The sequence below is a fragment of the Aegilops tauschii genome, chromosome 2, assembly GCF_002575655.3.
Source record: "Aegilops tauschii subsp. strangulata cultivar AL8/78 chromosome 2, Aet v6.0, whole genome shotgun sequence".
Taxonomy (NCBI): Eukaryota; Viridiplantae; Streptophyta; class Magnoliopsida; order Poales; family Poaceae; genus Aegilops; species Aegilops tauschii.
Genome location: NC_053036.3, coordinates 100,528,025 through 100,545,607, shown reverse-complemented (window position 1 = coordinate 100,545,607; position 17,583 = coordinate 100,528,025).

The window sequence follows — 17,583 nt, the reverse complement described above, 5'->3', positions numbered from 1 at the left end:
GCGGAAGTACCGCATGCAGGGCAGTAGTACCGCTCCTCCAGCGGCAATAAAAATTTACTGCCGTGCTGGTTGTGGTAGTACCATGCACATCTCCTGCGGTAGTACTGTGGCAAGCCACGGTAGTACCTAGACCCAAGAAAATGCAAGTTTCGCAAAAAGAGAGGAAAACGGCCTTTGCAATGCAACCTTCAAGCGAATGGACACACCAAAGAGCTAACACACGAGGCAACTCAAACACAAGCTCGGCTCGAAGAAAGAAAGGCAAAAGACAACAAGGACCAAACACAAGACACAACCTCTCCATAGAGAGGGCAGTGGCCGGAGCCATCTATGTTTGAGTTAATTGGTATGGCACCGCGAAGAATTATCCTTGGGCCCATGACCAAAACTCGTCTTTGAAGCACAAGTACCATCAAAAAATGGCTAATGTGAAAGAGTTGATCAATTTATGCATAAGGGGGGAGGGAGAGTTCATTGAGAGAACAACACTCCCCCTATGTCCATGCCTACACCTAAACAAGATATCAAGTTGAGTATGGTGGGGTGTGCAAGGGTTCAAGCCACATTGCTCGAATCAATGATATTTAGCTCATGCCTTAACTTGCGAAATCTTGCTTCATCCAAAGGCTTCGTGAAGATATCTACAAGGTTATCATGATTGTTGACATAGTTGAGATCGATCTCCCCTCGCCTAATATGATCCCGGCTGAAGTGATACCGAATCTCAATATGCTTCGTCTTGAAGTGTTGCACCGGGTTGAGATAAATCTTGATGGCACTTTCATTGTCACACCAAAGAGGCACTTTGTCACAAATGACACCGTAATCCTTTAATGTTTGCCTCATCCATAGAAGTTGTGCACAGCAACTACCGGCGGCCACATACTCCGCTTCGGTGGACGAGAGAGACACACAACTTTGCTTCTTAGAAGACTAACTCACCAAAGAGCAACCAATGAATTGGCACCCTCCGGAAGTTGACTTCCTATCCACTTTGTCTCCCGCCCAATTGGAGTCTGAATAGCCTACAAGGTTGAAGTTTGCTCCTCTTGGGTACCATAAGCCAAAGTTTGGAGTATGAGCTAAATATCGAAAGATTCGCTTGACCTCCACAAAGTGGCTTTCCTTAGGTGCGGCTTGAAATCGTGCACAAATTCCCACACTCAACATGATATCCGGTCTAGATGCACAAAAGTAAAGCAAGGAGCCAATCATGGAGCGATATACCTTTTGATCCACCGCTTTACCATTGGGATCTATGTCAAGTTGGCATTTGACGGGCATTGGAGTGGAAGCCGGCTTGACATCACTTAGCTTGAATCTCTTGAGCATGTCTTGAGTGTATTTGGCTTGGTTGATGAAGGTTCCTTCTCTTCGTTGCTTGACTTCGAACCTGAGAAAGAACTTCAACTCTCCCATCATGGACATCTTGAACTTTGAGGTCATGAGAGCGGAAAATTCCTCATTGAAAGCTTTGTTAGGAGAACCAAAGATAATATCATCAACATATAGTTGGCACACAAACAACTCCCCTTTGACCTTCTTAGTAAAAAGAGTGGGGTCAATTTTCCCAATTTCAAACCCACGATCTTGCAACAACTCGGTAAGGTGGTCATACCACGCACGTGGGGCTTGTTTAAGGCCATAGAGTGCCTTATTGAGTTGGTACACATGATCGGGGAAATAGGGATCCTCGAACCCGGGGGGTTGTTTGACATACACCAACTCATTAATAGGACCATTAAGAAAAGCATCTTCATCATTTGTTGCAACTTAAAGTTATGATGAGAAGCATAAGCAATCAACAAACTAATAGATTCAAGGCGAGCAATGGGAGCAAAGGTTTCACCGTTAAATCTGGGAGTGGTTTTAGAAAAACTGGGTTAAATGGGTTGGTTTTTATTATGGGCTTGATTGGTTTAGGTCTTATTGGGCTGAGGCTTTCTTAAGTTTGGTTTGGTTTCGGTTTGGAGAGGAACCAGTTTGGGTATAGTTGGTTATGGGCTCAAACCGTTTGATGCATTATGGGCTACAAACTGTGGGTAGAACCCAGTTCGTTGTATTGGTTCGTTGCCTCCCAGGCTCCCACGCGCTAGCCCCTCTCCCCCCCCCCCCCCCCCCGCTGCCGCGCGCCGCCCCATTCCTTGCACCGCCGCCCACCCTCCACCCACTGGCCATCACCCTCCGGCGCCTCCCCCTCCTCGGTACAGCAGTCCCGACCATGAGCTAGCCCGATCTGGCCCTCCCATCGGTGCTACCGCCCATCCCCGTCTGCTAGGGTTGAGGTCGCCGGGCCGTCTCCGTCGCGCCACCTTCCCTCCGCCGGCAGCTCTCTCTCTCTCTCCCTCTCTCTCTCTCTGACTGACCTGTTTCTTTTATGTTGACCAAGTCCTGCTCCTCCTGCAGCAAGCCAGCAAGGTGCTCCGGCAACAACAACAGCAGCAACCAAGTCTTTATTCCTCAACAAAGAACCACTTCAATTTGTGTACATGTTCAGTTCAGGTTCAGTTTCAGTTTGCATCTATCCATTACAGTAGTTTGCAAATTTATTTACAGTAGTGTGCATGCTCTGCCGCGTACCGGTGCTGCCTAACACACGCACATTCGACGGTGACCACGAGCGGCTGTGAATTCGACGAGCATTGATGTATTCCATGTTGTTCTTTATATATACACTATACTATTACTTGTGTTTGTGTATTTGTGGTGGGAGTACTACTAATTCAGCTTGTAAGTCGCTTAACTATTCCATCGATGCAAGGAATAATAGAGTTTGTTTCTGTTCAAATTATTTACCTAACAATAATAGTGTCATGTGTAATGGCAAGAACAAAAATCGGCTCATTTCTTGGAAGAAATCCTCCTTGCGGTGAAGGTAAAGGCCTAATCCAGTTTGAGGTGGTATTGCTTATGTTTCGATTGCTAGGGAGCGAATCCGCTTGGCCTAGCTTTCGATCTGATGTTACCTGTCCTGCACCGCCGCCGGGTCGTCCCTTTATATACAGAGGTCGACGCCCAGTGGCTCACAGAATCCCGGCCGGCTCATAAACAGTGCCCGGCTCGGTCTCTAACTATCCCTGCCTTACAATACAAGTTATGTACATATGGCGGTTTATCTCTACGGGCCTTGAGTCGCCTTTGCGCCTTGGGCCTTAACTAAACCGCCATCTTCCAAAGCTGTCTTGGGCTTCATGAATCACCATAGGTATAACCCGGCCCCTCCTGGGCGGGTCATACCTAATAGTTATATCCCCAACATTAGGCCCTAGATTGATTTGAATTGGTTCATGTCAATCTTCAACACTTATAAAAATCTTCTGCTCTTCATTGCGCAAGAATTTGTAACCCGCCGTGATGTCATCTTCTGGCTTTTTGATAACCCGCCGTGACGTCATCTGTCATTAATGCTTCACAGAACCCAAATCTAAATAAATCTCTTGCTTTACTGTTTTTCTGGAAATCGAGGCGCCCGCGTCGTCACTTATCCATTTTTTGTCTCCTCGATTTTCGCGCCTGTCGTTTGTCCTTCCAGGCTTATAAATAAAGCTTCGGGCTCTCCTCTCATTCCCCCTTCTTTCCTTCTCATTCCTCTTCCTCCTTGTGACGTGCCGACCTGCACGAGCTCCGCCGCCGTCGACCTCTGCTTCCGTCTTCAACTTCGATCGTTGCATCACCCTGAACGGACCAGAGAACCGCAGCACTTCCCCACCATCTCATTAGCATCGGTAAGCCCTTCTTCCTCCGTCATAGATCTGGCATTAAGGTTTCGATGTTCTCCAGTGTTCGTCGGTGCTCGTCAGTGTTCATCACCGACGCCTTTATTCTTCGTCTACATCCATGGATTAGATCCACAAACTACACAAATCTCGTGCGGTAGTAGTTTAGCACCTATTTTTAATACTAGAACATCTCCTCATTGCTGCAGATCCCTTTTAGAACACCTATGCACTTGCACTGTCGCTTCTATAGGTCACAGATTTTTCCCTTTTTCTGCCCAGTTTCAGATCCAAATTTCTAACTGTAATCTGTGAAACCTGTTTGTCCAACACTTAGTGGAATTTTACCTTCTGTCAGGTTTTGAATACATGTACTCTTCATGGCGGCTTACACATCCGGCTTACAATTATTCATATACCATTAGTCCTCACTTAAGCCGCCATCCTAAATGTATATTGTCAGTACTTAAAACTGTGATTTCACCAATTAACTTGAGCCGGCAATTTTTTCTTTCCTTTAGGTTTTCTTCCACAATGCCGCCTAAAACAGTGTACACATGCAATTGGGTCCCTTCCATTGTCACCGAGAACACTCTCAAGGATTTTTTTCAAAACCGGATATTTACTCGCCAAGAGCGTGATGCACTATCGTGCCCCTAACCCGGGCGAAGAAAAACCTCAACCAAAAGATGGCGAAGTAATTGTTTTTACTGACCACATGAACCGGGGCTTCGCACCACCCGGCTCTAAGTTCTTTCGAGATGTGTTGCACTTCTTCCAGCTCCACTCTCAAGACATCGGACCCAATTCCGTGTCAAATATTTGCAATTTTCAAGTCTTCTGTGAGGTGCATCTCCAAGAGGAGCCCAGTGTTGAGCTCTTTCGAGAGTATTTTTACTTAAACCGCCAAACTGAATTCACCAATGGTCCTAGCTTGGAACTAGGCGGAATCTTGATTCAACGTCGCAGAGATGCCATCTTTCCTTACGCCATGCTGCCGAGTCACCCTAAAGACTAGAGTCAGACGTGGTTTTACTGCAAAGACACTTCTCCGGCTGATGAGAATCCTCTACCGGGTTATCGTGTTGAGCGCCTGGACCCCAAACATAATCTTCCGGAAAAGCTCTCTGCCGCTGAACGGAAGAAGATTGCACGTACCATCGTGAAAATCAAAGCTCTGCTAGGAAACGGGCTGACTGGTGTTGATTTAGTCAGGTGCTGGGTCTCTTGGCGGATCATCCCGTTGAGCCGTCGCACCGGCTTAATGGGTACCTACAGTGGTGATGCAACAGATTCACTGCGCCACAGCTCCGAACCATTATCTGAAGAAGCAATCAATGAAATGGTGAAGTCTCTTCTAAATGAAGACCTGGAGGACTGTGTCAAAGTGGGCCTGGCTCCTTTCAGCAAGCTTAACCCGCCACCAGATGTAAGCCTCTAAACCTTACTATATCTTCACCTCATTATTTGAATATCTGGTTAACTCAACTTTTTACCACCTCTGCAGGCTAAATCGGAATTCTGGAAAGCAGAATATGACCACGAGGTTGCTAAGAAGGCCAGGGCTGCCAAGAAGGCTGCTAGGAAAACCGCCAAGAAGACCACCAAGAACAAGAAGAAACCAAGCGCCTCTGACATGCTTAAGCTGGATGATACCTCTGAGTCGGAGGTAGGCCTTGACTCTCTTGGCTTATTTTTCAACCATCTTATTGACACTGATTATTATCAGGCTAAGACGGGAGCCAGCCAAGCAGCTGAAGAAGAGGTAACTATTATTTCCTCCAGCTCAGAATCTTTGCCAAGACAGAAACTTCGACAAGTAACCCGGAAAGTAAGGTTTTCACACCCCTTGGCTTATTTAGATCCTCACTTTCTTTTGAAACGACAGCAGCATGAAAGCCATCGCTAGACTCGGACTAGTGGAGGTGATGAATTATCCTCCGGCTTACCGAACACCCCTACTCCTCGGAAATGCCGAAACGAGGAACTTGCTCGTTCTTCTTCGGACGGCTCATCACAAACTGAAATGCCGGCTTTCAAGACGGCCCCTGGGTAATAACAATTAGCTTTACTCTATACCTTCATATGTACTCGTATTAATACTGACTTGTCATAACCTCTATAGTGGTCAAGCAAAGCCAAACAAGAAGGCTAAAGTGATCAAGCCAACAGAAGCACCTGAAATCCCTGAGTCAAAACAACAAATCTCTGTCCCTGAGGCTTCCGATAAACAGCCAGAGGAAACTGTCACTGTCAACCCTCCTGAGATTCCGGATCTTAGCGCTGGTGATACTGCCATTAATCATTCAACTTCTGCCCCTTCAAGTTCACCTAAGCCGTCAGAGCCTCAAAATGACGATGTGTTGATTACTGGCACCGGCTTTGTAGAGCCGGGAAATCCAATAGCTCTGGCCAAGCATACAGCCAAACAAGAAGTTATTGAGAGGCATAAATTGAAGTTTGATATTTCTCACTACTCACACCTGAGCAGCAATGAGATCCTCTCCGGCTATCTCAGCCAGGTCCACACTAGCCGTGACCTCGAAATTGATATGGTGAAGCAGATGCACCAAAAATATGAGGTATGACTTTCAGCTTTTAAGTAATTTGTATACATATCCTGCCAGCCCCCAAGTCGACTAGCTGTGATAAGATTGAATAGATTGTAGACTTCAGAAAAATCCATAGCTTCTGTCCTAGAATCCCTCCTTGGCCGGTTTAAATATAAACCGGATGTTTGTATAAGTTGAGCTTTCCGTCCGCAGCCCCGAAGGGCCGGCTTAATCCATGGGAATGAGCCGGTCCTAAGTTGTCTTTGTATGTGAACAAAAATCGAGATTGCATAGCCCCCATGAATCGGTTGGGACGGTGATATCACTTCCGGCTCATGATGAAAAAAAACAAATGATATGCATTAGCCCCCAAGTGCCAAGTAGTCTTGCTTACAAAGTACTTGGGACTTTAATTCATTAGAGCCATTAGTTTGAAAATTTTGCTTCGATAGACATTAGCCCCCAAGTGTCAAGTGTTTTTGCTGGCAAAAGACTTGGGACTTGTAATCTGATGAACTTGATATTTGACAACTCTGCTCCTTATGTAGGCTGCCACTGCTGAACTGGAATCCCAATTAAATGATGCCAAGACCCGGCTGGCGACTCAGGAAACTGAGACCCGGAAGCCTGAGTCGAAATTCCAATTTAGCGTGGCTGAGTCGGAAAGACTGAAGACCGGCTATGAAGCAGAGAAAAAGACTTGGGCGGATGAAAAGACGGCTTTGACCCAACGTGCTGAGAAGGCTGAGGCAGCGCTTCAAGAAGTAACCACTGAGCTTTTCGGTTTAAAAACCGTGTGAATCAGATTGTTTCAGCTAGCTTTGGTAAGTCACCTTTATCAAGCATCTGAAGTGAATCATTATTTTTTATCATATAACCCGCCAATTTAAGCATTCTGCAATATCTTCAGGTCCCAGGAGCAGCAATCTCAATCAAGACATGCTGATGAAGCTGAAAGCTGTCTACACACTTGTTGAGCAGCTGTACACCGGGACGCAACACACATTAGCCGCTATTTCACCAGCAGGTCAAGTACCAACTTTGTTGATAGATGTTTTGAACAAACTCTCTGTATTTCCTGTAAGATTTGAAGAGATAAAGTGGTCAGCTGCTAGAGCCGGCGCTGTGACGGCTTTAAGCCGGTCCAAGCCGTGGGTACCAGAGCTTGACCCGTCTGAGGTAGCTACTGGTTACCCAAGCCTGAAAGAAGATGGTACGCCTTTCGATCAGAAAGACTTCTCAGCCCGCGTAAAGGGAATCCGTCCAATGGCCACTCTTATTGCCAATGACTCGGACCTCTCCAAGTATCATCCGGCTTATGACCAGGAGAATAAGAAGCTGCCAACTCCGGCTTACAAAGTGATGGACTTAATCCTGCCAATCCGTAAGCACACCTTTGCTCCTGAAGTCGATCCGTCTGAGCTTATAGATGATGAAGCTGAATTTGAAGCTTTACCTGGCATCGATTGGTCATCACCAACTTTTCAGCCAGCGAAAGAAGATGAAGAGCCGGCAAAGGATGACGCAGAAGACTCCGAGCGGCAAGGCCAAGAAGACTGAACCGCCAGGCGGCTCTAAACTTGAGCTTTTGAAAAAACACTTTGGTCTTATTTAGCCCATGGAGGCTGTGTAATAAGATAGTGAAACTTTGAATCTGCCGTGCCATCGCGCACATTCCGTGTTTGCAATAGACTGCCAATTGAATATCTGGCACTGATGCTTATTGGAGCAGCTCATGTATGAAAAAACAGATCACAAGTGTCCCACGGCTTACCGCGGGACGGGTCATAATGCCCGAAACACTCCTATAATCAGGATTGGCTTAAATACAACAAAATATGTCATGCCTGTGATATTTGAATTTGCACTGCCGGTTCATGTGACCTGAACAGTAAGGGTGATAACCCAATCCTTTAGAAGCCAACACTTCCAAATGTATGATGATTATCATACGTTGGCGACTTATCATCCAAAACCAAGCCGGGTTAAATTTAAACCACACTTTATACTTAGATCTGGAAAAAAGCCTCAAGACAAAAACAAAGATTGTTTGCAAAAAACTTAAGCAAAATAGAAAGAAAAATTTGAGACTTCTGATTCAAATACAATCAGTAAACCGGACCAAAGCGGTTAAGCTAGGATTCGAATACGATCATGTAGCCCCTAGTGGCTTTGGCGTTGCGCCGATCAAGAGGGTACTGACAGCTATGTTCTCTTTGGTTCGAATACGACCTACGTTTGAACAGGAAGGCCCCAAATGACCTCGAGAGTTTTTTAACGACTCTGATTTGAATACGATCAAAGTCGGACCCAAGAGGGGTTAAGCTATGATTTGAATACGATCAAGAAGCCCCCTAGTGAGTTTGGCATTGTGCCGATCAAGAGGGTACTGAAAGCTATGTTCTCTTTGGTTCGAATATGACCTATGTTTGAACAGGAAGCCCCCTAGTGATCATGAGGTTTAACGGCTAGATTTGAATACGATCATGAGCCGGACCAAAGGGTTAAGCTGGATTCGAACACGATCAGCCCCCAATTGGTCATTTGAAATATGATGATGAAGACATATGATCATTGAGGATGAAAAGGACAGAGGTCCTGCTTTATTACTTATCATAATATATACATCATCAAAATATGTACATCATGAGAGCTGGTGGCTCAAGTATAGTAAGGCCGAAGATGAGCGATATTCCACGGCCGGTGGGTCTCTTCCTCCGACTTACGTGAGTCTTTGTGCTCTCGAACATCGATGACGTAGTATGACCCGTTGTGCAAGTTCTTGCTGACCACAAAAGGCCCTTCCCAAGGTGGGGATAACTTGTGTGCATCAGTTTGATCATGGATGAGCCAGAGCACCAAATCACCTTCTTGAAAGGTTCTGGACTTAACCCGGCGGCTGTGATAACGGCGCAGGTCCTGTTGGTAAATCACCGAGCGGGCTGCCGCCAAGTCACGCTTTTCATCTAACAGGTCAAGTGCATCCTGACGGGCTTGTTCGTTATCAGCTTCAACGTAAGCCGCCACGCGGGGCAAGTCATGATGGATGTCACTAGGTAGAACCGCCTCTGCTCCGTAAACCATGAAGAAAGGCGTATAACCCGTAGACCTGTTAGGGGTAGTATTGATGCTCCATATCACAGAGGGTAACTCCTCCACCCAACAACCCGGCGTCCATTGTAAAGGAACCATAAGCCGAGGCTTGATGCCTTTCAAGATTTCCTGATTGGCTCTTTCAGCTTGACCATTGGATTGGGAGTGAGCTACTGATGAAACATCAAGCCGGATATGCTCACGTTGACAAAACTCCTCCATGGCGCCCTTGGACAGATTACTACCGTTGTCGGTTATAATGCTGTGTGGAAAGCCAAAACGAAAGATCACCTTTTTCATGAATTGAACCGCCGTGGCTGCGTCACACTTACTAACCGGCTCTGCCTCAACCCACTTTGTGAATTTGTCAACCGCCACCAGAAGGTGAGTCTTTTTATCTTTGGACCTTTTGAAAGGCCCAACCATGTCGAGCCCCCAAACTGCAAACGGCCAAGTAATTGGAATCATCCTCAATTCTTGAGCCGGCACGTGAGCCCGTCGTGAGAATTTCTGGCAACCATCACATTTACTGACCAGATCCTCCGCATCAGCGTGAGCCGTCAGCCAATAAAATCCATGACGGAAAGCTTTGGCCACAAGGGACTTTGAACCGGCATGATGGCCACAATCTCCTTCATGGATCTCACAAAGAATTTCTTGACCTTCCTCAAGAGAGACACAGTGTTGGAACGCCCCCGTGACACAGCGATGATGCAATCTCACCATTGGCAATTGTCATTGACTTAGACCGCCGGGTGATACGTCTCCAACGTATCTATAATTTTTGATTGCTCCATGCTATTATATATTCTGTTTGGGATGTTTAATGGGCTTCTTAATACACTTTTATATTATTTTTTGGACTAACCTATTAACCCAAGGCCCAGTGCAAATTGCTGTTTTTTTGCCTATTTCAGTGTTTCACAGAAAAGGAATATCAAACGGAGTCCAAACGGAATGAAACCTTCGGGAGAGTTATTTTTGGAACAAACATGATCCAGAGGACTTGGAGTGGACGTCAAGCAATCAACAAGGAGGCCACGAGGCAGGGGGCGCGCCTACCGCCTATGCGCGCCCTCCACCCTCATGGGCCCCTTGTGGCTCCACCGACCTACTTCTTCCTCCTATATATACCTACGTACCTCGAAACCATTGAGGAGCACCACGAAAACCTAATTCCACCGCCGCAACCTTCTGTACCCGTGAGATCCCATCTTGGGGCCTTTTCCGACGTCCTGCCGGAGGGGGCATTGATCACGGAGGGCTTCTACATCAACACCATAGCCTCTCCGATGATGTGTGAGTAGTTTACCTCAGACCTTCGGGTCCATAGTTATTAGCTAGATGGCTTCTTCTCTCTCTTTGGATCTCAATACAAAGTTCTCCTCGATTCTCTTGGAGATCTATTCGATGTAATCTTCTTTTGCGGTGTGTTTGTCGAGATTCAATGAATTGTGGGTTTATGATCAAGATTATCTATGAACAAAATTTGAATCTTCTCTGAATTATTTTATGTATGATTGGTTATCTTTGCAAGTCTCTTCGAATTATCAGTTTGGTTTGGCCTACTAGATTGATCTTTCTTGCAATGGGAGAAGTGCTTAGCTTTTTTTTGAGATATCTTACCAGGCTTGCTTCCTGGTAAGTGCTTATGAACTTAATACTGCGGTGCTCGATCCTAGTGACAGTAGGGGAAACGACAAGTATTGTATTGTTGCCATCGAGGATAAAAAGATGGGGTTTATATCATATTGCATGAGTTTATCCCTCTACATCATGTCATCTTGCTTAAAGCGTTACTCCTTTCTTATGAACTTAATACTCTAGATGCTTGCTGGATAGCGGTCGATGTGTGGAGTAATAGTAGTAGATGCAGGCAGGAGTCGGTCTACTTGTCACGGACGTGATGCCTATATACACGATCATACCTAGATATTCTCATAACTATGCTCAATTCTATCAATTGCTCGACAGTAATTTGTTTACCCATCGTAATACTTATGCTATCTTGAGAGAAGCCACTAGTGAAACCTATGGCCCCCGGGTCTATTTTCCATCATATTAATCTCCCGTCAATGAGCTATTTCTGGCGCCGTTTATTTTGCTATCTTTACTTTTAATCTTTATCATAAAAATACCAAAAAAATTATCTTATCAGATCTCACTTTTGCAAGTGGCCGTGAAGGGATTGACAACCCCTTTATCGCGTTGGTTGCAAGGTTCTTATTTGTTTGTGTAGGTACGAGGGACTTGCGTGTGGCCTTCTACTGGATTGATACCTTGGTTCTCAAAAACTGAGGGAAATACTTACGCTACTTTGCTGCATCACCCTTTCCTCTTCAAGGGAAAACCAACACATGCTCAAGAGGTAGCAAGAAGGATTTCTGGCGCTGTTGCCGGGGAGTCTACGCACAAGTCAAGACATACCAAGTACCCATCACAAACTCTTATCCCTCGCATTACATTATTTGCCATTTGCCTCTCGTTTTCCTCTCCCCCACTTCACCCTTGCCATTTTATTCGCCCTCTTTTCCGTTCGCCTCTTTTTCGGTTGCTTCTTGTTTGCTTGTGTGTTGGATTGTTTGCTTGTCACGATGGCTCAAGATAATACTAAATTGTGTGACTTTGCCAATACCAACAACAATGATTTTCTTAGCACTCCGATTGCTCCTCTTACCGAAGCTGAATATTGTGAAATTAATGCTGCTTTGTTGAATCTTGTCATGAAAGATCAATTCGTCGGCCTGCCTAGTGAAGATGCCGCTACCCATCTGAATAGCTTTGTTGATTTGTGTGATATGGAAAAGAAGAAAGATGTGGATAATGATATTGTTAAATTGAAGCTATTTCCGTTTTCTCTTAGAGATCGCGCTAAAACTTGGTTTTCGTCTTTGCCTAAAAATAGTATTGATTCTTGGAATAAGTGCAAAGATGCTTTTATCTCTAAGCATTTTCCTCCCGCTAAGATCATCTCTCTTAGAAACGATATTATGAATTTTAAGCAACTTGATCATGAACATGTTGCACAAGCTTGGGAGAGAATGAAATTAATGATACGTAATTGCCCTACTCATGGTTTGAATCTGTGGATGATTATACAAAAAATTTATGCCGGATTGAATTTTGCTTCTAGAAATCTTTTAGATTCGGCCGCGGGAGGCACTTTTATGGAAATCACTTTAGGAGAAGCTACTAAACTCCTAGATAATATTATGGTTAATTATTTTCAATGGCACACTGAAAGATCTACTAGTAAAAAGGTTCATGTGATTGAAGAAATTAATGTTTTGAGTGGAAAGATGGATGAACTTATCAAATTGTTTGCTAATAAGAGTGTTTCTTCTGATCCTAATGATATGCCTTTGTCAACTTTGATTGAGAATAATAATGAATCTATGGATGTGAATTTTGTTGGTAGGAATAATTTTGGTAACAATGCGTATAGAGGAAACTTTAATCCTAGGTCGTTCCCTAATAATTCCTCTAATAATTATGGTAATTCCTACAACAACTCTTATGGAAATTTTAATAAGATGCCCTCTGATTTTAAGACTAGTGTTAAAGAATTTATGATTTCTCAAAAGAATTTCAATGCTTTACTTGAAGAAAAATTGCCTAAGATTGATGAATTGGCTCGGAACATGGATAGAATTTCTCTTGATGTTGATTCTTTGAACTTAGATTTATTCCACCTAAGCATGATATCAATGAGTCTCTCAAATCCATGAGAATTTCCATTGATGAGTGCAAGGAAAGAACCGCTAGGATGCATGCTAAGAAAGATTGCTTTGTGAAGGCATGTTCTTCTAGTTTTTATGAGAATACAGATGAAGATCTAAAAGTTATTGATGTGTCCCCTATTAAATCCTTGTTTTGCAATATGAATCTTGATAATGATGGGACTGGAGATGAGTCAACTTTAGTTAGAAGGCGTCCCAAAAATTCGGAGTTTTTAGATCTTGATGCTAAAATTGGTAAAAGTGGGATTGAAGAGGTTAAAACTTTAGATAGCAATGAACCCACTATCTTGGATTTCAAGGAATTTAATTATGATAATTGCTCTTTGATAGATTGTATTTCCTTGTTGCAATCCGTGCTAAATTCTCCTCATGCTTATAGTCAAAATAAAGCTTTTACTAAACATATCGTTGATGCTTTAATGCAATCTTATGAAGAAAAACTTGAGTTGGAAGTTTCTATCCCTAGAAAACTTTATGATGAATGGGAACCTACAATTAAAATTAAAATTAAAGATCATGAATGCTATGCTTTGTGTGATTTGGGTGCTAGTGTTTCCACGATCCCAAAAACTTTGTGTGATTTGCTAGGTTTTCGTGAATTTGATTATTGTTCTTTAAACTTGCACCTTGCGGATTCCACCATTAAGAAACCTATGGGAAGAATTAATGATGTTCTTATTGTTGCAAATAGGAATTATGTGCCCGTAGATTTGATTGTTCTTGATATAGATTGCAATCCTTCATGTCCTATCATTCTTGGTAGACCTTTCCTTAGAACGATTGGTGCAATCATTGATATGAAGGAAGGGAATATTAGATTCCAATTTCCGTTAAGGAAAGGCATGGAAAACTTCCCTAGAAATAAAATTAAATTACCATATGAATCTATTATGAGAGCCACCTATGGATTGCCTACCAAAGATGGCAACACCTAGATCTATCCTCGCTTTTATGCCTAGCTAGGGGCGTTAAACGATAGCGCTTGTTGGGAGGCAACCCAATTTTATTTTAGTTTTTTGCTTTTTGGTTCTGTTTAGGAATAAATAATCCATCTAGATTCTGTTTAGATGTGGTTTTGTGTTTTAATTAGTGTTTGTGCCAAGTAGAACCTTTGGGAAGACTTGGGGAAAGTCTTTGCGATCTTGCTGTAAAAAACAGAAACTTTAGCACTCACGAGATTAGATACAACTTTTTACTGGAGAGTGATCTTTAGTTGATTATTTTGCAGATGATTAATAGATAAATTTCTCACGTCCAGAAATTTATTTTAGAATTTTTGGAGTTCCAGAAGTTTGCGTTAGTTACAGATTACTACAGACTGTTCTGTTTTTGACAGATTCTGTTTTTCGTGTGTTATTTGCTTATTTTAATGAATCTATGGCTAGTAATGGAGCTTATGAACCATAGAAAAGTTGGAATACAGTAGTTTTAACACCAATATAAATAAAGAATTAGTTCATTACAGTACCTTGAAGTAGTGTTTTGTTTTCTTTCGCTAACGGAGCTCACGAGATTTTCTGTTAAGTTTTGTGTTGTGAAGTTTTCAAGTTTTGGGTAAAGATTTGATGGATTATGGAACAAGGAGTGGCAAGAGACTAAGCTTGGGGATGCCCAAGGCACCCCAAGGTAAAATCTAAGGACAACCCAAAAGCCTAAGCTTGGGGATGCCCCGGAAGGCATCCCCTCTTTTGTCTTCGTCCATCGGTAACTTTACTTGGAGCTATAATTTTATTCACCACATGATATGTGTTTTGCTTGGAGCGTCTTGTATGATTTGAGTCTTTGCTTTTTAGTTCACCACAATCATCCTTGCTGTACACACCTTTTGAGAGAGACACACATTATTTGGAATTTATTAGAATACTCTATGTACTTCACTTATATCTTTTGAGCTAAACAATTTTGCTCTAGTGCTTCACTTATATCTTTTAGAGCACGGTGGTGGTTATATTTTATAGAAATTATTGATCTCTCATGCTTCACTTATATTATTTTGAGAGTCCTTAGAACAGCATGGTAATTTTCTTTGGTTATAAAATTAGTCCTAATATGATAGGCATCCAAGATAAAACTATAAAGTGCATTGAATACTAAGAGAAGTTTGATACTTGATAATTGTTTTGAAATATGAAGATGGTGATATTAGAGTCATGCTAGTTGAGTAGTTGTGAATTTGAGAAATACTTGTTCTAAAGTTTGTGATTCCCGTAGCATGCACGTATGGTGAACCGTTATGTGATGAAGTCGGAGCATGATTTATTTATTGATTGTCTTCCTTATGAGTGGCAGTCGGGGACGAGCGATGGTCTTTTCCTACCAATCTATCCCCTTAGGAGCATGCGCGTAGTACTTCGTTTCGATAACTAATAGATTTTTGCAATAAGTATGTGAGTTCTTTATGACTAATGTTGAGTCCATGGATTATACGCACTCTCATCCTTCCACCATTGCTAGCCTCTCTAATACCGTGCACCTTTCGCCGGTATCATATACCCACCTTATACCTTCCTCAAAACAGCCACCATATCTACCTATTATGGCATTTCCATAGCCATTCCGAAATATATTGCCATGCAACTTACCACTGTTCCATTTATTATGACACGCTTCATCATTGTCATATTGCTTTGCATGATCATGTAGTTGACATCGTATTTGTGGCAAAGCCACCTTCATAATTCTTTCATACATGTCACTCTTGATTCATTGCATATCCTGGTACACCGCCGGAGGCATTCACATAGAGTCATATTTTGTTCTAAGTATTGAGTTGTAATTCTTGAGTTGTAAGTAAATAAAAGTGTGCTGATCATTATTAGAGCATTGTCCCATGTGAGGAAAGGATGATGGAGATTATGATTCGCCCATAAGTCGGGATGAGACTCCGGATGAAAAAAAAGAAAGAAAAGAGGCCCAAAAAAAGAAGAAAAAGAAAGAAGGCCCAAAAAAAGAAAAAAAGAAATAATGAGAGAAAAAGAGAGAGGGGACAATGTTACTATCCTTTTTCCACACTTGTGCTTCAAAGTAGCACCATGACCTTCATGATAGAGAGTCTCCTATGTTGTCATTTTCATATACTAGTGGGAATTTTACATTATAGAACTTGTCTTGTATATTCCAATGATGGGCTTCCTCAAAATGCCCTAGGTCTTCATGAGCAAGCGAGTTGGATGCACACCCACTTAGTTTCTTTTGTTGAGCTTTCATACACTTATAGCTCTAGTGCATCCGTTGCATGGCAATCCCTACTCACTCACATTGATAATTATTGATGGGCATCTCCATAGCCCATTGATACGCCTAGTTGATGTGAGACTATCTTCTCCTTTTTGTCTTATCCACAACCACCATTCTATTCCACCTATAGTGCTATGTCCATGGCTCATGCTCATATATTGCGTGAAGATCGAAAAAGTTTGAGAACATCAAAAGTATGAAACAATTGATTGGCTTATCATCGGGGTTGTGCATGATTTAAATACTTTGTGTGGTGAAGATAGAGCATAGCCAGACTATATGATTTTGTAGGGATAACTTTCTTTGGCCATGTTATTTTGATAAGACATGATTGCTTTGTTAGTATGCTTGAAGTATTATTAGTTTCATGTTAATATTAAACTTTTATCTTGAATCTTTCGGATCTGAACATTCATGCCACAATAAAGAGAAATACATTGAAGAATATGCTAAGTAGCATTCCACATCAAAAATTCTGTTTTATCATTTACCTACTCGAGGACGAGCAGGAATTAAGCTTGGGGATGCTTGATACGTCTCCAACGTATCTATAATTTTTGATTGCTCCATGCTATTATATATTCTGTTTTAGATGTTTAATGGGCTTATTTATACACTTTTATATTATTTTTGGGACTAACCTATTAACCCAAGGCCCAGTGCAAATTGCTGTTTTTTTTTGCCTATTTCAGTGTTTCGCAGAAAAGGAATATCAAACGGAGTCCAAACGGAATGAAACCTTCGGGAGAGTTATTTTTGGAACAAATGTGATCCAGAGGACTTGGAGTGGACGTCAAGCAATCAACGAGGAGGCCACGAGGCAGGGGGCGCGCCTACCCCCCCTAGGCGCGCCCTCCACCCTCGTGGGCCCCTCGTGGCTCCACCGACCTACTTCTTCCTCCTATATATACCTACGTACCCCGAAACCATTGAGGAGCACCACGAAAACCTAATTCCACCGCCACAACCTTCTGTACCCGTGAGATCCCATCTTGGGGCCTTTCCCGGCGTCCTGCCGAAGGGGGCATTGATCACAGAGGGCTTCTACATCAACACCATAGCCTCTCCGATGATGTGTGAGTAGTTTACCTCAGACCTTCGGGTCCATAGTTATTAGCTAGATGGCTTCTTCTCTCTCTTTGGATCTCAATACAAAGTTCTCCTCAATTCTCTTGGAGATCTATTTGATGTAATCTTCTTTTGTGGTGTGTTTGTCGAGATCCAATGAATTGTGGGTTTATGATC